This window comes from Dermacentor andersoni, chromosome 6, assembly GCF_023375885.2.
Source record: "Dermacentor andersoni chromosome 6, qqDerAnde1_hic_scaffold, whole genome shotgun sequence".
NCBI classification, from domain to species: Eukaryota; Metazoa; Arthropoda; class Arachnida; order Ixodida; family Ixodidae; genus Dermacentor; species Dermacentor andersoni.
Genome location: NC_092819.1, coordinates 181,286,791 through 181,309,660, shown reverse-complemented (window position 1 = coordinate 181,309,660; position 22,870 = coordinate 181,286,791). Strand labels below are relative to the sequence as shown.

Genomic DNA, 22,870 nt, shown 5'->3' with positions numbered 1-22,870 from the left:
CAAGGGTCGAGGAGGATAAGCAGGTGCGTAAGAGTAAAATGAAGGCTATGGAAAGGGGAAGTGGAAAGCTTTGAAGGCAAGGATTAGTTTACGATAGTAAAAGGGGTGTGCTAAGGGTTCTCCCAAGTGGGATGACGAAAACAACCCACAGAACTTCAAATGAACCATTACATACAAGTAGGCGTCAACCTACTGTGGCAGCCTTTTAGGGAAACCTTCTAATTAAAGTAAGGCTTGCAATGTCAACTCTGTGGACAGCTGAAAGTATCTCATAATCATTTCACGTAATGTCCTGGCCATGACCAAATATAATCTGGAGCTCCTACTGTTCCACTTGCCCTTTGTATTTACTATGATATAGTGTTACCTGAAAACACATCTTTCTTGATGGACGGCTTTTAAACTTGCAAAGCCTTTGATCACATTAACATACTCGTGCTTCTTAAGCACGATGTCAATTTTATGAGCTTTTTGTCAATGGGTAACTGTTCTAAGACCTGTGGTGTACAAAATTTATCTTCCGATGCTTACTTGTTCAACATCTCCCACTATTGCACATCATTTAATATTTAAGACAACAGCAGTTATAGTGGACTAAGGAGGGCTGTATTGACTGATGGAACTACCCACATGAAAATATTTCACTTTTAGTACTCTTAAGAGTTCAGCATTTGAATTGTTGAAACATTCAAATATGGTCAAATACACTGGGTTACAATTATTGGATTGTGTCTGCATTAGAAAGAAAAGAATGTAACTGCTGCCATGTCATGTATGGAACACCTGGCGTATAAATTAAGTCATGAACCCAAACCCTAGCAGGAACATGGATTTTGTTTTTTATACAACAATGATTTTTTGTAGGATCATTTCTGATCACTAACTCAGCCACGCTAGCACCTATGAGTGGTATATATGACGGCTAAATTAATATTTGGTACGATATATTTTAAGCTTGTTTTTTTAACTAGTATATGCACTTGAATTGACTTGACTTATGGTTGTGCAGCTTTGCTAAGGTTCTCTTCTTTATATATTGGATACGCGTTTAACGGGTTCACAGCAACTCTATTTTCATTAATCACTCTGTTGTGGCAATCTAAATGTACCAACAACCATCATCTTGCACTCATTTCTCTCCTTCCAAGTTGAAAAAGAGACACAAAAGAAAGAACCATGGTCACTAATAAAAATGTTTTGCCTTTAGTGTACATATATGACTAAACCTGTATTCCATACATACTAATACAACTAGGAAAACATTACAGCATGGAGCCCCTCTGGTTGCTTGAAAGTTCCGAGATTCGTGCAGCTCTAATTAATATCAATATAAGTGACCTTTCCTCTGTATACGTTCCAAGTAGTACTTAATGAACTGGATTGTGGAAATAGGCCTAATGCTGATGCTATTAAGCTCATTTGTCAAAAGACATTGCTACCTGATTTGTGTGAAGCCTGTCTGCAGCTCCTTTTTATAAATTTAGGTGTATAAAAAGGGTAATATTATAAACCTGATGATAAAGTAGTCATTGTAGAGAGAATCTGGTTCATATTTTAATGTTTGGAACAGGAGCCAGAAATACCACTGATGTCACCTGCCATTGTTAATAATGTGTGACAGGTCCTACATACATTATTCTTAATCTGCTACTGAGCCCTCCCCTCCCCCCCCCCCCCTTGGCTTTAAATCATTGTCCAAACAGAAAGAGCATGTAGGTGGCTGTGTTAAGACTTGTTCTTCATTATTGCCTTTCACTGAAAGCCATGACCCAAGCTCTTAACAGTATTCCTTTGTCTAAGCAATGCAATTTTGTGTCATCAAGCTTAGTATTAAAAAGAACTGGTCTGCCAAAGGCATTTTCATAGTAGCCTAATAATTTACCTGCAGTTTCTTTGCAAAAGCTACCCAACATTTTTCACCGCATGCCTTGCATTCTTAGACATTTGTCCTTGCTGTCTAGTTTTGGAATCGCTGACGTACATCATTTCAGGCGTGCTTTCTAGCAAGATTGGTAGACTTAGCTTTCCGTCAATTGCACAAGCAATACTTGCCAGGTGTGCAGCTTGTGTTCCCCTACTTCATTCTGAAATGAAATACTTGTACACATTGTGGTATGTTTAACATTTTCCGTGCCTTCGATGAGCTAGGTTCGTCCGTGGCTTTTTGCTAAAAACGGCCAAAGACAAGCTCAGCTCATAAACAGTACTTTGCATTCTCTAGCAATGCCATGGACAAGCCAAGATGTGTCTCAATGCTTATAGTCAGGCTTTTGATCGAAGGCAATGCATAATCCATGGGACAGCACAAGAAGCAAATTTATTCTTTCTGAGCAGGTAAAACACGTTGCCAACTAAGGTTTTAAAAATACGTTAGCCACTTCTCGTCAGAATGAAATGAATTGTGGGGTTTTACATGTCAAAATCATGATATGATTACGAGGCACACCGAAGTGGGGGATTCTGCATTAATTATGACCATCTGGGTTTCCTTAACGTGCGCCAAATGCACAATACATGGGTGTCTTTGCATTTCACCCCTGTCGGGGTAGCAGTGCGACATGGAAGGGGATAAAGAAGCGTTTGATAGTACATACTGCACGAGTGTGCTTAACTGAGCTGGTTAGTGCACGTTTATGATTGAATTTAACAGTGCTGAAGATGGGTGGAGAGAAGACGACAGACAGCATTAGAGGGGTGAAACCTCAAAACGCTGTAAATAATTTAATATAGTAGCTTCTTTACAGCCAATTTTGTTTGCCAGGAGGATACTATGCCCTGATGTCACAATGCAGTATATGGTCATGTGGGAGCAGGACATTGCGATGTTACGACACTCGCTCTAGCTCATTCAGTCGTCCGCTATGCTGCTACATTGGTCTTCACAATTAGCAGCGCACAAGTCGACTGAGCTAGCCGGAGGCCTCAAGAGAGTGTCAAAACATCGCAATGTCCTTCTCCCACGTGACCACATACTGTGTTGTGATGTCACCACAGTATCCTCCTAGAAAACAAAACCGAAACCGGCTCTGGGAAAGCTAAATCACGCCACTCCAAGGCTTGTTATTATATTTTTAGAGCTCGAAAGCCTTAATTTAACGAGAAAAAAAAAGGAATAATTGAAGATATCATGTCAGTACCTCTTCAAATGGAACTTTGCAGACGATGTTCGGCCTAAAGTGTATCGGGTGCTTTGAATAAGCATTTATGGTCTGAGGATGTGTTGTAAATGCCAAAGAAAAGTCGAAGGGGGATAGCCCCCGGGCATAGCTTTGTTGGCGAAGTACTTTATTTGAAAAACCTGAAGGAGTTAAGTAACATTTTCTTGGTGCAAATATTGGCTTGCATAGCTGTAACTGGCACAAGAATTGTTGAAGCTTGAAGCACCATCGACTGTGTCATGGGCACTCAAGCAGTGGGCAATCCTTCTCTGGACAAAGACCTACAGTGAGGGGGCAGGGTAGAACTGAAAAATATTGCCGTCCAGCATGAATGCAAGGACATTTTATTTATTTATTTACATAATACTGCAGACCTCATGTGGTCCAAGCAGGAAGGGCAGATAACAAGGCATGTTTACAAACGCCATAAAGTTATTACATAGACAAAAGGTTTGACACATGACACCAATGAGCGAAACAAGTCAAAGGAAATAATACATTGCACATCAATCTGCACATCAAAATTCATTGCTAAGATTTCTTTCAAAACTGTCACTTGAGACAATCTGTTCAGGCAGTGCATTCCAATCGTTTATTGTGTGCGGAAAGTATGAGTACTTAAACAAGTTTGTTTTCGCAAAATTTGGTGTTAGGGCATGGGTATGTTGGTGACGGGTTTTTCGTGTAGTTGAAGGTGTAACATAAGGTGAAGAAGAAATTCCAAACTTTCCCTGGATGAGTGAATGAAGAAACGTTAATCGAGCAATTTTCCGTCTCATATGAAGAGGTTTCATTTCGTTGGAGGCCATTAAAGCAGATGGGGAATCAGTTCTCTCGAATTTATTGTAAATGAAGCGCACAGCCCGTCTTTGCACGTTTTCTATTTTTGCTATATCTTTTTTGGTGTACGGCTCCCACACTATAGCCGCATACTCAAGTTTGGGCCGAATAAGAGAGTTATAGGCTAATAGCTTAACGTGACTGGGTGCTCCTTCGAGCTTGTGTTTCAAAAATACAAGTTTTTTTAACACAGATGAACAGATGTAATCAACATGGTCGCTTCAGTTAAGCTGTGAATTTATTAAAACACCTAAATATTTGTATTTTTCAACTTCTGAGATAGTAGTGCCGTAAGCGGAGTAACTAAAGTGGATATGACGTTTCTTTCTTGTCATGTGCAAAAGCACAGTCTTATCAGAATTGAAGACCATTCCTGATCTGTCACACCAGGCCACAATTTCGCGGAAAGCATCATACAGTAATATTTGGTCAGCCACAGAACTTATTGGGGTGTACAGCATGCAGTCATCGGCAAATAAACCAATTTTAACATTTCTATCAATGGAACACACGATGTCGTTTATATAAACCAAAAATAACAGTGGACCTAGGACACTTCCTTGAGGCATGCCAGATGTCACTCGAAGTAACGTGGAAGAGATGCCACCGATATCCACAAACTGTGTTTGATTTTGTAGGTAGGAAGCAATCCAGTTTACTAAGGTCAAGGGCACGCCTATTAATTTCAGTTTTTCAAGAAGTTTATTACGGGGAACTTTATCAAACGCTTTGATGAAGTTTAAGAAAATTATGTCCAGTTGTCCAGATTTATCTAATACGGAACTAAAGTTATGGATAGCAGTAACCAACTGTGTGACAGTTGAAAAACCTTTCCTGAAGCCGTGTTGAAATGGAGACAAGCATCCTTTAGAGTTTAATATTTCAAGTATGTGGTTAGCGATAATGTGTTCGATTAGTTTGCAGCAGGTACTCGTCAAAGAAATCGGACGGTAATTGCTTAAACATGCGCGGTCCCCTTTTTTGTGCACAGGCACAACTCTGGCCGTTAGCCAGTCGGGGGAAATGAAAAAGACGATAAGGATAAACGGAAAATTTTTGTTAAGAAATGAGCTAATGATTCAGCATAACGGCGTAAGAAGGCGTTTGGTATGTCATCTGGACCATGCAAACTTTTGGTATCTAACCGGAGTAGGGATTCAACAACACCTTCGTAGGATACAGTGATTGATTCTTCAGGTGGAAGGTCAAACACATGTTTATTGGCACTTTCTTCAGAAAATACAGAATGAAAGTAGGCATTGAAATGCGTAGCAATTGATTGAGAACACGTAATCACGTTGTTATGCATAGTGATTTGATTTATTTGCTTGTGCGAAGTTCGAAGGTGATCCCAAAATTTATGGGGATCATTTCGCATAAATTGTGGAAGACTCTCTGTAAAGTAATGTTTTTTTTGCTGATTTAATGCTAGAAGAAAGCTCTTCTGCTAAAATAGCTAACTGACTAGCACTGGCGTTCTTAGCTTTTTTCAGCCGTTTAAGCCTTCGTTTTAGGTGAATAATGTAGCGATTTACCAGGGATTTGCTTTCTTTAAGCGCTTCTTCTTATCGGGTATGAAGCTATTGATACAATATTTACAGTGTTCCTTGAATGTGTTCCATAACTGTGTGACACTGGTTCCCTCAAAGCTTTCATAAGCCAATTCCAAGTAATCAAGGGTGGATTCATCCAGTGCTTTTGAATAATCTTTTACGTTCTTATGCTTTGCTTTTTCTGTACGTCCGTGGACTACATGTAAAGATACGATTACTAACTTGTGATCAGATATCCTGTCATGAACAGATACTGTGTAATCACAAAAAGAGCGTTTTATGAATATTAAATCTAAGATTTACTCAGTAGAGCCATGTATTCTAGTTGGTTCGGTGACTATTTGCTGAAGGTTGTGGGACAACATTATATCATAGATAGCGTCAGCATTTTCAGAACATCCAAGGTTTTCGTTAGATCAGTTTATGGTGGGCAGATTGAAATCCCCTGAAAGTATCAATTTTTTATTTCTGTAGTTGAACAAAAAATCCTGCAGCTTATGCAGATAGTCCAGATCTGAATTAGGGGGCCTAAACAGTGCACATAAGATGAAAGTGTAGCCAAGATACGTAATTTTCAGAGCAAGGCTTTCATGGTTTTCTGGTGAATTTAGAACTGTAGCGGAAACATTCGGTTTTAGTAAAATGGCTACGCCACCTCCTCGTGACCCCCTATCATGCCTAAATACAGTGTATGGTGGAGGAAAGATGCAATCATTAGTGATATCACAGAGAAGCCAAGTCTCGGTTATAACCACTATATCAGGGCTGTGAGTAAACAGAGCTATCTCAAGGGCAGTTGCCTTGTTCACTATGCTTTGGGCATTAATGTTTAATATAACAAGGTCACGAAGAGCTGGGTTATCTAAGGTGGTCTGTCAATCAGAGTTACTAGAAGAGAGGAGAAAGGCTAATCCGTTGTTCAGTTGAATCGTTCCAAGCGTACATGCTGTTGCCGATTTTGAGCTTGTCATGAACGAGATAAGCCTTCTTTCCATCCTTCCTTTCGGTTTTGCATGATTCCCAGAGCAATTTTCGTTTTCTTAGTGTCTCCTTAGAATAATCATATTGTATGGAAAAAGCCGAACCTTCAAATTTACTAACATTTGCATACAGGGCCTTTTTTTCATTAACATCTTGGAAGAATGCGATTACAGGTCGGTTTGAGTTGTTATTTGCTTTTCCTATTCTATGTATACGGGCAATGGATGATGTTGAGACACCAAGGTGTTTTTCAAAGACCTCAGAAATCACCTTATTTTTAAGTTCCTCTTCAGTTTCAGAGGTATCTTCCATTATGCCATGTATAATCAAATTCGAGCGACGACTGCGATCCTCCAGGTCAGTGAGCTTTTGATGTTGCTTGGAAAATGACTGCTTTATCGAATTCATATGCTGTTCGATTGGAGCAAGTGGGTCAATACCAGCCTTGAAGTCGCCAAACAGATGTTCTATGCGATCTAATCTAGTTGCTAAGGAGCTGAGAGATATATCTAGCTTACTTTGGAAAGCTTTCAGTTCCGAAATTTCCTGCTGTATGATGGTTTGGGATTTCATGATTTTATCGAACATTTCCTGAACAGGAGGGCCAGGGTTGCTTTCTACATCACTGCATAAGAGCAGTTTGCACACAATTAAGCATTCATATGCAATGCACATCAAACGCCGTGGGCATGGCAGGACCAGCAACATACGGTTATCGCTTCTGCATGAGGAGTAGCAACCAACCTTGTGAGCAAATCGGGATGGCCGATTTGCTCACAAGGAACAAATTTTATTCCATCTATTTCAGGCTTTCAGGTTGAGTTTGCACAGTTATGTAATTTTGGAGCTGTTTATAATGTTTTATGTATCGTACAGTGGGGCAGTGTTATTTTATTATAGTGTTCAAAAGGAAATCCTTTTTTTTAACATAAAGTATTATCTTCACTCTTTTCTTGCATTTTGTGCTTGAGTTATTTCCCGCAATTTTTCTGCATTCGAGTGCGTGACTCTGTCTGTCCAAGCTGCCAAGTGCCTTCGCTTCATCCTTGTGCTCTTCTTGATTCAGTATGATGCCTGTCTGTTTGATCACACACGAAAGTGCAAAAACTCTCCTTTGACTTATCGTTCTGGTTCTGATCCTAACTGCCACACCTTATATCAAAGAATCCTCGTCTCGTTTTTCTGCAAGCTTCATCCCCCCCCCCACTTTGTTTTGCGTTTTTGTCTTTAGGACAAATGTTTAACATTTCTTTAGCAGTGGTGCCAGATGGATTATCAGTCCCAGTTAAAGGAAAGCTGTCACCATCTTCAGGGCAGACACAGCACCCATTGACCGACACAGCACAGCAGACCTGCTGACAGAGAACAGAATGGCTTTTGTGGCACAAATTCAGATTCGCCTCTGAGTTTCTGTGCTTTTGAAGCTATGAGTGTTGCTTCTGCAACGCATCTATTTGCTGTGAGAATATCGCTACTCAAGTAGTGTTAAATTCTTGCAGCATTCTTTAGACCGAGTTACTTAGCTTCATTAATGGGCATCCTCTAGTCATGTGAACAAACCCAGCTCTATCTATGGCCTGCTTATTAAGATCCCTGTTGGCATAGTGGATGTGTAACGTGCTTTCTTGTCTAATTTGGTCAATCAGACCTCGAGCTTCACTTACTACAGCAGATGTCCAATTCAATGTATTCACAAGCCTCTACGTCACTCATGTTGAAAGCAAACTAAGTTGAACTTAACAACTATTCGTGACATAGATGCAAGTATTCTATCACTTTTCTTTGATGTCAGTGTGCAAGAATATTCCCATACTTCTCAGCCACTCAATGTCCCACTCGACGTTGGTTCAATTTAACGATAAGGCAAATAATTTTCCTCTGCGATACAAGAAGCTTGTTCATATTTCTTTTAGGTTTTGTAGCCTATATCAGTGTGCAATAGTTAATGTGAGAAAAAAATAGGGCATAATATATTTTTAGTTTAGCGCTTGTGGGAAGAAATGTGCAGCAGCGTGAGATTACACCTGTAACTGCAGACCGTTCTCTGGAGATGTAAACAGCATGAGCGTCCCATTTTAGATGGGCAGAAAAATACACACCGAGAACCTTGTGCTCGGTGACTATTTCTATATGCTGGTCTTGTAAGATGAATTCACCGGAGGAACTGCTTTATTCTGAGCACAAAAAATAACTGCTTTGGATTTAGTTGGGTTTACTTTGATTTTATTTACTCTAGTCCATGCCGATAGTTTAGTAAGGATATCATTGCATTTTGGCTCTAGTGTGCTAATATTACTCCCACATAATTGTTAGTAAACACCAGTGATCCTCGCAGTTCCTCCCATCTTTAACACTGCCATGGTGGTACTGGATGCTTGAAGGGCAAAGCTTCCAAATTTCAGATGGGATGACCTCAGCGTTCCAGCCTTGCAAACCTTGGAGTGCCCATCACGATGAAGGCGCAGAATATTGGCAGGCCCACAGCTGGTGGTTTCAAGGGCTAGGCCTGCACGATCAGCCTTCCGATGAGACTTGCTATCCCAGCCTTGTGAGCTATGGAGCAGTCATCGTTGTGGTGGCGAGATAAGTGTGCACTCTATATGCCGTTCACTTCAAGGGCTAGGCTTTCAACGTGGATGTCACTGAAAAAATTTATCGTCCCAGCCTTGCAAGCTTTGCAGTTGTCATTGCAGTTGTCCTTCGCATCGATAGGCAGGTCAGCGGCTGCTCCAAGGGATTGGCTGACAGGTTGTGTCATTCACCTCTGGGGGCATCCCGGCCTTGTGAACTTTAGGCCGTTGTGCCGTTGTGTAAGTCTTCACAATTTACTTCCCCTTCCATGGGTGCATTAAACTTTTGTTGCATGTATGCGATGGCTTTATTTTCTTTTGGGTACTATGAGGTTTTGGGCAAGTCACCAATTCCAAATATAAATAACCGACATGATATCTACTGATTATTGGTAGCCATGTGGAAAGCAGGCAAATGCAGTGAATATGTAATGGCTAAAAAATCACTCTACATAGATTGTTGAGATAGATTGAGACTGTTGAGATTTTTAGGCCTGCCAAAGCTATACGAACACGACAGTGCAAGCCATAAAGTACTTAAATTTAGAACAATATACAAAATATTATTCGGTTATTCACTATGTTGACTGTTTATTAAATAAAGACTGGCAGATTTTATTCCGTAATGATGCTGTGAACAGCCATGCAGCTCAGTATAGTTGCAGCCGCAATGGGTCTGTGCTGCGCAGAAATGTATATGAAGTTTATTAATTAAATATTCACATAACATCTGACGAGAACTCCGTTGCCATATACACGCAGCCATGCAGGTAGGTCTGCCTGATCAATCAGTGCAAAAACAATTAGGCCATAAAAATCACTTAGTGGCTTGTTTTATTTGAAACTGACTTTGCCCAAACTACACACAAATGAAAAATCATCACATATCTGTCTCAATATGACAAACATAAATGAGGGGGAAAATGGCAAGACAAGGAGGAGAACAAAGCCAGAAAGATTGGGCTTGGTTCGAAACCTGACAGCAGCTTCAAAGCATGGTCAGAAGGTTGGCCCAGGATGCTAGAAAGTATATGTATGTTGGGAAGAGTTCGAGGGCATTGTGGTCAGCCCCATGTTTGATCCATAGTACTATTTGCAATGCGTGTCAATAATTGGCCTCCTGAAAGTTGTTTCCTATGTAAGCATGGCTGTGTATGTTTCAGCTCAAGAACAGAAGTTATAGTTACCTACTTCTGTGCCTGAATTGACAGATGAGCACGCTTAATAAATCAGGACGTGTCAATAGTGTACTGAGTAGGCGTACGTTAGCAGGCTAGGATTTTCTTTGTCACCAGTTATATTTCACATCATTTTACCTGTTGCACAATGTAGACCAATGAAGGCCCAAGCACAAGAGGGAAGATGAAAAAGTGAATGCATACATAACTTTCTTTAATGACAAAATGAATGTTTTCTGCATTAATGTCATAATACATACCTGCCAACCTTTACAATTTCATCACAAAATGTCAGATTTCTAGAGGTTGCTTATAATTCTTCTATTAACGCAAATAATTATAATGTGGGCATTTCTTAGGCACTTCAGCATCTGCACATGATCATCATCAGATCGTGTTCTTCATCTTCATCTCTTGTGGGGACCCATCTTAAGATTGATCTGTGCCTTCAGTGTGATCGGTCCACCATGTCTTCGGGGCGTATTAAAAGTCATGCTAAATGCTACGTCACAATAACATTTTTTCATTAGTATCCTAGTAAAGGCAAAAACTGATCTTCTAGGGCCTACTTAATTACATAGCAGTACAGACTGTCTACATTGTGTTTTAAAGGAACCAAATGTGAAGTTTCGGGAATTTTTACTCAGCCAACGCCGCACAAATGCAAAAATATACTTTGGAATCCCTGATGTCACACTGACGCAGCTGCGTCAGGGTTTCGGCAAGAATTTCAAATACTGATACTTTGAACTTCATTTTCACATCTAATAAGCAAACTATTGTTTTAAAATGACTACCTGCAGGGTTCTAAAACAATGCTTTATTAGTCTAAACTGATTTATTGTTTCGCTTTAGTGTCCCTTTAATGATACGTGTGTGCACCCTCCAATTCCTGTCAGCAAAAGCACCAATACACCAATTAATTGTACTAGCAGGCCATCAGAGCTACTTTGGACATGGCTGTGGCAATGTGAGCTCTTATTTCAACCACCTTGCAAGGATGTAGCTAATATTCTAGAAATAATAAACACTTAAAAAACATGAACACTATAAACTTTGGCTTGATAAACAAAACGTTACTTTATTACGAGCTAGGGCCGCACTTTTCATCCCAGAACATGGGCCTTAAATATCCACAGAAACAGCTTTGAATGGCTGCCAGTACAGTTATTACATGTGTTGGTACTTGTAGTATGACAGGGGACAGTAGGTGTGCGCATGTGTAATTAAGGAACACACATGTCCTGTGACTATGGCTGTATTACGGAAAAACTGACTTTAGGAAACCAAATTATGCAACATTTTTGGACCCTTGCCCAACGCCAACCAAATTTCTTGCGCGAAAAACAATTATCAGAATTTCTTACTATATTCCAGTGTTTTCTGTCTGCAATGGTAGTACTTTTTGCATATAAAGTTGAAGAGTCTAATATAACTGGTTTGTGTGTAAATTGTCTATCAGGATCGCTTAAGCGCCAAGTAGAACACAAAAGGAAGATGACATACAACACAGAAAAGCTGAAATTTGGCCTAGACAGCGCAAGATAGCACGAATTTTAGTTCTTGTGTAAATGTATTTTTTTCCATGAGTTGAAAAACCCTGTTCACTTAATGTTGAAGATAAAAGCTATAAGGAAAAGTACACAAATTCTTAAGGAATGAAAATGCACAGGGTAGGCTCATCAGAAAGTAGATTTGCCTTTTAGTGCGAGTTTCTCACAAATTTAAATGTGGTTTGTAATGAGAGCTAATTTTGAATGCTGATAATTCTAAAAATTCTATCACATTGAAGTCATTTAATAAGGATCTAGCTTCTTCCCTTTTTCCTCCAAGTTTGGCGTTGGCATCTAACCAAGTAGACGTAGCAGGATACAGCTGTACAATGGACAGGGAGAACGTGAACATCTACAGGACAAAGGACTCCTGCCAGATAGACTTAGTGGAAGGGCTCTGCACTTACGTGATGGGTGTATTTAATAGCTCATGCAATTCAGAGATGCTCAAACAGTAAACATGTTTAATACCTTGTAGCGGCATGACTGTTCCCTCTAACACAGGCGAAAAAGATGAGCTCACATGCAGGTAGCGCGAGAATAGATCATGCTAGCGCACTTGACCAAAGCGGCCGCGGGTCAGCCTGCCCCGAGATCCCGTGGCACCATGGCTGGCTGGCCTAAACAAACAGTGGCTACGGCAGCTACTTCTTCGCTCCGCCTCCCTCAAAGTGATGACACAGCTCACCAAGCCCAGCCTTCCCACAACTTGGTGACCAGGACGACTGAGCCCTGCCATGCCAGCATCAGCGCACCAACTTTACCAAGGCGAGTAGTGATGTGACCTCGCACGGTTTGGCAGACGTCCTGCGATTGTAGGGTGCACGGGAATTCTACACTGACATGCTGGACATCTGGTTCATCCCGCTAAACAATCATTTTCCTCTCAACAAGGTTCCAGGCTCCGGCTCTCAGCCCCTGCTCTGACTTGTACAAGGACTCGTGGGCAGCCGTCCTTGCTCACTATGTCACCTTGAGTGCTCACTCTCCTCCAGCTGGTGCTCCATCACAACAGCTCTCGCCATCTATCGTGTCATTCTGCATCTGGTCGTCCCACATCACCTGCGTCCACCCATGCCGGTCGTCCGCATGCGCCGACCCCAGCATCAAACCTCTACTTGGTCTGTGAGCTTCCTCCCCAGCTCAAAGGCAGCTGCTTGACGATTCTTTCCAATACACTGGGCTAAATGCAAGTGCTTTCGGCTACTCTACAGCTCGTGGCTCTCCTTCCTTAGACGTTCCCACAAGCTGCCTGCTTTTCCACTCGGGGCAACTCACTCATGGCCAATTCAGAGGCTCAGCCACCGACTCAACAAGGCACAAATTTCACTCTCGCTGGCACGGCGTTGCCACAAGCACAACCTTCGTGATGCATTGAGTGACCACTGCAACCCTGATGCTATCGGCATTCGAGATTCCACTGCAAGCAGCAGCAGGCAAGCTTTCCGATGTTGTACTCACACCTTCCGCGGATGCATGGCCTACCGAAGTTTTGCAGGAGCAACTTTGCCATCCGGTTTCTTCAGCTCGAGAATCACTTCTACGTCAACAACATGAGTGACCAACACGTGCGCTATCTCCACGCAAGCCCCGAGCTGCCAGACGGTCATTTTTTGGAGCTCCGACTTCTACAGGCCCGTGCATCTACGAGTGCCTGGGGCAGGTTGCGATTTCGCACTCTGGTATCATTGTGGCTGCGCCTCACTCACAACCTATGCTGCCGATGCTGCCTGGTGTATATCTCTCAGATTGCGTGAACCCGACACTACCAATGACGACACCGTCTGCACACTTTACCTGGGCTTTACCATTGGACTTTATTTCAATTGCACTTCGCACTAGGAGATGGCGGCTCTGTAGCCGCGCGACTATCGCCTCCAACACAGGCAAAGAAGATGGGCTCACGCACAGGCAGAGCAAGAATAGAACATGCTAGTGCACGCAACCTGAACAGCTGCTCCCAAGATCCCGTGACACCATGGCTGGCTGGCTTGAATAAGCCGTGGCTACCTCTTCATGCTGCCTCCCATAAATTGGTGACCAGGATGACCGAACCTAGCCTTCCCACAACTTCTTTGTACATACACCTCTGCTCACAAAGCTTCTTTCGCAAGTCAGGAAAGATTGCCTTAGCCTGCAAGTCATTATTGCATTCATGTAATTAACCATGAGGACTTGTTAATTTGCATTCCAGCAGAAGGGTTAAACATTTACACAAGTCGGAAATCAAAATGGAGCGACTCCCATGCATTATGGGAACCAATGTTAGGGTAACATTTTGCTGGTAACCCAACATTGTTATGATTAACGTGAAGTGTTGCTAGGCGGACCGACATGTTTGTGCAAAATGAACTGTGTGTAACGAAAGCAAAAAGACGTCAGTGACTATGATTGTGTGACGTTGACGGCATGATTTCTACTCCGGCCATTTGAAGTCAGCTTACAACACGCAGACTGTTACGTTCTACATGTATACTGGACGAGCATATGAAAGAGAAGCATGGATTGTGAAGTTATCAGTGATTATGTGTTATACAATCGTACATACCTATGGCTATGTCATGTGATGTATGTTAAAACAACGATGGCTTCATACGTTCCTCAGCCGAAAGCAGTTTTTTAAAAACTCATAAGGGATTTCTTTGAAAAAAAAAGCTTCATAGCTGAAAAAAAAATTTTCTCCAGGTCCTGGGATGGAACCCAGGACATTGTGCTAAAGTCAGGTTGATGAGAATTTTCCTTTTTGTGAACCTTCCTTGATTTTGCGGGCTTCCACAGAACTGATTTGCCATTAATTGGGCTTAGGAGCAGACAAATGGTCGACGGCCCTAACTTTGACCGCCTAAATGCCTTGGGGTAGCACACAAGAGTTTATAGGCTACTAGCCTGCTTCTAACGTCACATGCAATTAAAATGAATTATATTAACACATGCAGGATCGTTCTAATAACATATGCCTCCATGAACTCATGCACTGCCCAAGATCATAACACGTGAAAAGCACAGTTCACATTAGTAGGCCTTGCAAAGTGTGCCAAGATGCACACTATGAAATTTATTTGAATTGTTTGAGTGTTTCCTAATAAAGTCATTTATTGGGACACTAAAGGCAAATACGAAGTAGATGCGGCCAATTAAAGTAGCATTCCATAAACCTCACAGTGCTTGTTTTGTGCCAAGACTTAGTTTACGAGAAAATTGCGTCTGAAGGGTTCGCATACCTAGAGAGCAATTCAAATCACCTGCTCCTGAGGACAGAGTGGCGACATTGTGCCATCACTGCCCTTCACTCCCATTGGTGAGTAAAACAGTACCTTACAGACGGTGCTACAGTTTTCTGCGCAAAATGCATATGCGCGGCCATGGAGCAACCGAGCAAAGACAGAACGTTGGACTCGCCGCTGCAACTGCTCTTGATCAAGTCGCACGGACTGTCCGGGAATCCCGCAACATCACATAAACATCGAATTCTCTGTAACTTGCATTTGTGTGAGTATCGCGAGCCAGAAAAGCCAGCTCAGCACTATGTGATAACGAAACTACTAAAACGTGTAAGCGTGGGTGATGCTTTCAAGGGTAACCTCAATGGGTTCTTTTTTCTAAATATCAAATAGAACTAGACGAGTAGCATTTTCTTTCATCTTATAATGCAATGCAGAAATCTTTTTATTACTAGTAGATAAGTCCTAGCGACAGAACTTTAATGAGGAGTGCCTTCATCATCGGGCTGGTACTTTATTGTGCAGGGGCAGCCTCTAATTGTGTCCTGCAGTTACTTCCGTTTATCAATTACTGAAGCTCTGTTCGCAATAACAGTGATGCCTTCGACGTTCTCGAGCACTAATCTATTACTTTAGCTTGGCTTAATAATTGCCTTTAGTGTCCTTTTAGACACTAGTCCCTCTGACCTGCATAGGACTTGCCACAGCAGAGAGGTATTGTGCTGATAACCCCCACAGCACAACACACAAAGTGCTTGGCATGGTTCTTCATACATCCTTGTCTCTCAGTACTCGTGTTACAAAGACACAATTGGGCTAATCACTTCGGTGCGGGAGAAATCACTGGGGCACCATATCTACCAGCCAAGTTTTTCAATTTGTGGCTAATTCTGAGCACATATGGCACGAAGTCATATCTAGTGATATCTGTTCTTTTTATGTCCGATGGTGTGTGCTAGTGAGGAACGCTTCACCTTTCAAAGAACAGATTTGGTAACAGCATGTACAACAAATTAAGTGAAGCTGGATTTCAAATGCCTCTTCATTCAATGAAATCGCATCAACAGGCCACTTGCCCCAATTGGGCAAATGGCCAATAAACCACCGTACCACCCTATCTTAGGGCATCAAGGGGCAGCCGAAGTCAGAGCCCTCGAACAGTTGCCTGCTGATGTATTTCATGATGCCTGCAGTTAAGACGTCTGCTGCTGTGGCTGTGAGTGGTAGTGGCTTATGCCAAGGGAATGGGAGGGTGAGTGCCACAGTAGCTGAATTGGTAAGCCGCCACATGCCTAATGAAGGTGGTGTGGATTCAGCTCCTACCTACAGCAAACTATCTTTTCGTCTACTTTCATTTCCCTTTTCCATACTATTTATAAATCCCGAAAATGCACAATTAATTTACCCTATGCTTTCTCCGTGTTCATTACCTATTTTCATCATCTGGTCAAACAATTATGGCTCAGCTCGATACGGCCTACTTCAGCTTGGAAGATAAGAACGTCCGAGAAGGCCAAAGGAAGTGACTTGGTCGGCAATTGTTGATACTGTTCAGAATCCGCTTTAAACACATAGAAGGTTTTCAGCTAAACGCATAGCAAAGACAGTCAATTTGTCATAAAGGTGCTTAGAGTAAATACTCACTAGTGCACTAAACATGAAGGTTTTAGCTAAGTGTGCCCCAATTGCTGACAAGAAATGCGGAAATAAAGTTACTTGTCAATCTAGTATATGCTCCTGACAGTGCAGCTTGCCGGCGAGCGCCGCAACACCTGTCACAGCAGAAGCGCAACTAGGGGACAGATGGGGGAATAGGCACCCTGCAAGACAGTGCAGTTTGTGGCTTTGAAGCTGGTTGGTGCACAGCATGGTATTGGCGTGTTCAATAAAAGCATGAATCTTTTTAAAAGGCGGGAGCTGACGCGTACGCTTTCAATTCCGCATTGTGGTACTTGTTAAGTGGTCAGTCCTCACATCACCGGCAAGTGTGCTTTCCGTGCTCGTATGTTGACATTTATAACGGCATTGCCGGACATTTGTGTCATTCTTCTGCCTGTCCGTGAAGAGGCTTGGTTAAGATGTCCTCTTTGCCACATTAGGGCGAGGCAATTGTTTAATAAAGCAAGATTAACATAAAATACATGTTTTCTTTAGGTTGTTGCTCCGGGTGATCTAGTGCCTCACTTGATTCCCCCCTCCCGAATGCTTCATAGGCTTCATCGCCTCTCTTGTTTCATGCTGGCGGCCAGACTAGGCTCTAGTTACTTCGGCGTCCAGTGAAGGTATGCGCCTGGGAGCTGCTATTTACATGGAGCAGCAGTGCCTGCCTAACCGGACCCTTTAATCTGATTTGCAACTAGAGACAAGTTTTACATTTAAAATAGTGTGAAGCTTGTCACCAACTTGTGATAGCACTGCAACGCATACTAATAATGCGGCAGAAGTCGACCGTGAGGCAGCCCTATTACAAAAATCTGGACTTATATCTGCCTTAACACACCCCTAAATCAATTTTCCATTTCGCTTTCCTCAATGGCACTTGGACTATCTTGGACTATCTAGTGACGTAGATGCGCTCGTGGCATGGCTTTCCTGAATGGCACTTGGACTATCTAGTGACGTAGATGCACTCGTGGCATGTTTTGAAAGCATTGTAAAATCATGTATAGATCGATTTGTTCCTTTGAAAACTAAGAAAAAAAAACAGTAACCTTCCCTGGATGAACCGAGAACTGCTGCACTTATCGCGACGTGCTGGCAGACTTCGCACTAAGTGCTCAAACATTCCTCAGGCATGCGTTTTGTACACTCAGGTAAAAAATGAACTGCAGAAAAAAAACGCCAAAAATTTCTTATATAATGTTCAGTTGCCGAAACTGTTCAAGTCTAACCCCCGTAAATTCTGGTCTTTCATATCTCCTGGCTCTTCTTCTTCCATATCTTTTAAAATCAACAACAGTGTTGTTAACAATCCATTAGAGATTTCAGAAGCGTTTAATACATATTTTCAGTCAGTGTTTGCCTCGGATGATTCCAATCTTTCAACACTTACAACTAACGATTCTTATGCAATTGATGATACCGACATTAGCCTATGTGTTTTGAATCTCGTACTAAACTTAGATACTAAAAACCAGCCGGCCCTGATGGAATTCCGTATTCCTTTTTAGTACGATTCTCGCTATGGATATCTAAATATCTGTTCATTATATGTCAGAAGTCCCTTAATAGCGGCGTTGTGCCTTCTTCCTGGAAAAGAGCTAAAGAGCTACCTTTATATAAACCTGGTGTCACACAGCTCTCATCTAACTATAGGCCTATTTCTTCAACCCCAACCTCATGCAAAATACTAGAACACATGATCTATAAGCATATAATAATGTTCCTTGAAAATATTACCCATTGAACATATTTCAGCATGGCTTCAGGCATGGTTTTAGTACTGTAACCCAACTTGCGGAGTTCCCTCATGACCTTTCCCATTACATCGACTTAGGTAATCAGATTGACACAATCTTCATTGACTTTATAGCAAAGCTTTCGACACTGTACTACAATCTAACTTTCTCTTGAAACTCCATAATATTCTAAATAACCCTCAGTTAGTATCTTGGATTTCCAGTTTCCTTTCTATGCATTTGCAATTCGTATGCTATGATTCTGCGGATTCATCTGTAGTCGACGTCACCTCAGGGGTCCCACAGGGATCTGTACTTTGCCCTCTACTATTCTTATTGTTTATTAACGACCTTCCAGACCATGTTACTTCAAAAATACGCCTCTATGCAGACGATTGTGTTATGTACAGCCCAGCTGACTCACTCGCTGATAATCAGCGCCTTAAAGATGCCTTTGCTTCATTTTGTGACTGGTGTGCTACCTGGAAAATGAGCATCAATTTTGATAGAAATGTTATAATGTATTTTACTAACAGAAGCAGGCCCGTATGTTTTGATTATATGTGCAACGGTGTACCACTAACACGAGTTTTTCAATACAAATATTTAGGCATCATTTTTACACCCACCTTGTCTTGGTCCAAACATATAATTACATTTGTAGTAAAGCGCTAAAAAAACTTGGTTACATCCGCCGTACTTTGTCTGCTGCTCCGAGGGACACTAAATTAGTAGCATACAAAAACACTGATTCGCCCAATTTTAGAATATGCTTCCTCTGTATGGAGCCCATATAAACAATGTGAAATTAATTGTATTGAATTGGTCCAGAGGAAGGCTATTCGTTTTGTTTACCATCGCTTCAACAGACTTTTCACCGTCAGCTGCTTCGCGGAATTAAACCTCCAGTTTCTTTCTAGATGGCGGCACATAGAATCTCAGAAGATTTTCTATTCTTATAAGAACCCTCTTTCTCACCTATCAGGTCCCTCCCTTTTAACGCCTGTTTGCTCGACTTCAACTAGAGCTTATCATGCCTCTAATAATAGACCACTCCATCCACGCACTAACACTTTCAAATAGTTTTTTCCCCCGCATGATTGAACAGTGGAATTTGTTACCTGCCGAAGTTCGTTTGTTACCCATTTCTCAATATTTAAAAGCTGTTGCTGATGTATAGTTCCTTTACATTTTTCTATTTCTATGTTCCTGTTTCTGCATACCATAATTAGTTTTACTCGCATGTACACCCACTCCTGCCATAGCCCTAACAGGCTGCAGTTTGTATGAAAAAAAAAATGTGTAGTTTGTAAGAAAAAACAATGTGTAGCAGACTTCACCAACTTGCACAAGACGAAGTCCTAGTCAGACTCAAAAATCTCCTTCAGAGATTTTCTTATTGTGATGAGAATTTCTGTCACTGCACGGCACTCTGTTCGAACAAGGCCTTCACTGATAAGATGGGAGAAAAGAAAGGTTATAGAGGCAAAAATTGTCACATTGTCACTCAGATATATTCCCTAACGCAATGCCTAAAAGATTTTTTTTTGTTGGACAAGAGGATCAGGCTAAGGCTCAAGACCTATGAGCATTCTATTGCACAGATGAAGGGATTAACCAAACAAGCCCTGCGAAGTCAAGGAAGATCCATACAATGGAAACTTTGCACTTGCTTGAGAGTGGCATGCATGGACCTGCAAACCCACACCGGTCATATTAGCGTGCATCTCACATCTATAACCTAATGCAGGTTCCTGCAATAAACCTACATCGTGTTTGTAAACAAGTTGCGAGGAACATTTGCGCAAACCTGGTACCTCGCATAGCGCCATCAAAAGAAGCAATACTAAATAGCAGCTTAGCAAACTAGCTGGAAGAAATGTAAGAAAATTTCTTGGTCTAGCCAAGCTTTACAACAAAATTGAGCCAGAGTAGAATTATGAGCGGCTGGGCCAGGTTCCGCAATATTTGTCTTCATAGTTTACATTGGGGTTGCTCAACATGTTCCTTTTGAACTGTGGCGAGCAGGTGCTCAAGCAAGTCGCGATTCGCTAGCCGCCAAAATCCGAGATAAACAAGGGAACAGTATGAACATGAAAGACAAGAAACAGTAGAGGTAAATGCGACGTCGAGTGCCATATAAAAATTGCAACAGCTCACTTACTCAGGCAATATCTGCAACAGCAATCCTATGAAGGACGAAACAATTTTTTTTCGCGATCGATGCACAGCACTAAGCGGCAACTGCGGCAACAAGCACTTGGAACGAGTTTAAACGTTTTTACCATAAGAGCAAAAAGTTCTGCCAAACTAAGAGCCCACATATGCCCCATTCACATCAGTAAATTCAACAAACAAGAGCAACAGCACTGAAAAACGTAACAGGAGCTGCACGAGATCGCAATCTCGAACACCATCCGGTTCTTCCAGCGCAACTAACTAGAACAACATTCTATCACACAACACAGTAAGAAACCGTAAAATTGTGTTTTAGCTAGGCTGAACAGCTGAAGGAGCTCCAGCAGCGCGCGCAAAACTATAAACCGGAACACGCCATACTTGTTTAAACAACGTCATCATAACTGTGACGTCACTTCCGTGCGTGGCAGCAGCGTTTTAGTATGGCATTTCGCTTCTACCACGCGCGTGTCACCAGTTACCGCCTTTTTCGTACGGGTGCTCGCGCGTCGGCGGCAACGCGGGCGTCTGCCGCCCGTCGCGTTTTTCGTTCGCGAAAAACGCGCCATGCGGTTCCAGCTTTAGCATTAAGCCCAAGGTTACAATATGACCCGAAAGAAAGGTGGAAGCGTTTAAAACCAATTAGCAAAGAATCAGTTGGCATCCCGAGCTTAAAAAACGGTAGCGTGCTTCTTACTGACGACTTCAAAAAAGCTTCTTGCTTCAATCTTTATTTCCAGTCTTCTTTCACAACTCCATCATAATGAACTGCCGCGTATTCCCGACAATGTGTTCCAACATATTCCAGAACTGGTCGTGACACACGGTGGTGCATAATTATGGTGCACAGAAGTGCATAAATGCTTCTTCTGTAAGTGGTCGTGATGGTATACCTTCTTGTGTTAAAGGCTTGTTCTGACATAATCGCCCACTATCTGGTTATTACTTTTGAGAAATTGTTAAGTACTTCTTGTTTACGTAAGGAGTGGAAAGTTGCAAACGTGGTACCAATCCATAAAAGTGGCCCAAAAATACTGTCTCCAACTACAGGCCAATTTCTGTAACAAGTGCGTGTAGTAAAACACTGGAGCACATAGTATACAGTGCCATAACAAAACATGTAGAAAATTTTTTTTTTTAGCGAATAGCAGCATGGTTTTAGGTCTGGTGGAACTTGTTCGACACAGCTCCTAGAATTCAGCCACAATCTTATTCATTCGATCTCGGTGTACAGACTGACTGCATATTTCTAGATTTTAGAAAGGCATTTGATTCTGTTCCACCATGTTTTGCTGTTGCATAAGCTATCATCTCTCGGTATCTCTTTCATTGCTTGATTGGATTAAGCATCATCTACAAGAATGCATGCAACGAGCTTTAATTAATGGATCACAATATCATTATATTTCCGTTACTTCGGGAGTTCCCCAGGGATCTGTTTTGGGGTCATTGCTGTTTTTGGTCTACATCAATGACATTGCTCAGGTTGTGTGATGCAAAGTGTGTCTGTATGCAGATGACTGTGATTTACCACTGCAATAGGTCTGCCACTGACCACGAGAACTTGCAACGCAATTTGGACTGCATAACACGCTGATGTGTTAGGTGGCAAATGTCTTCAAACCTCAGTAAGTGTCAATAAATCTCCTTTACACGTAAACAAAATCCATATCCGTTTCATTATACATTAGACAATGTACAGCTATCGTGAGTAAATGAGTATAAGTATCTTGGTGTTTATTTCTCATCGCATTTAACTTCGACTAAGCACGTTGAATACGTTACAGCGAAAGCCTGTAAAATGCTAAATTTCGTCAAACACAACTTCCGGTTAGCTCCTCTCAAAATTAAAGAACTACTTTATTTTTCGAACGTAAGACAAATATTAGAGTATGCCTGTATGGCCTGGGACCTGCAACCCAAAACTGTCTAATATGCTTGAGCATCTACAAAACCGCACAGCCCATTTTGTCTGTAAAGACTATGACTTTACTTCTATCACTACTGCACTTAAGGATAACTTGGGATGGGAATTATTAAGCACACGCAGACAAAACATGAGATTAGAAATGCTTTTTATAAATTACTTCGGTATGGTTAAAATAAAGAAACTTACCTTTTACCTCCTAATTTCTTATCTCACAGAGGTGACCACTCTTTAAAAATAAGAGAATTTATTTGTAGAACAAACGTCTTCAAGCATTTTTTTTCCACACACAATATCACAGTGGAATCAGCTA

General features: G+C 41.7%; 1 long non-coding RNA gene across 1 annotated transcript; it reads left to right on the top strand.

Annotated features, from left to right (window-relative positions):
* Positions 1-3,264: 3,264 nt before the first annotated feature.
* LOC140219047 (uncharacterized) lies at positions 3,265-9,402 on the top strand. The gene is made up of 2 exons (XR_011895338.1): positions 3,265-6,889; positions 8,935-9,402. It is a non-coding gene; the product is annotated as an uncharacterized lncRNA (long non-coding RNA).
* Positions 9,403-22,870: the final 13,468 nt, after the last annotated feature.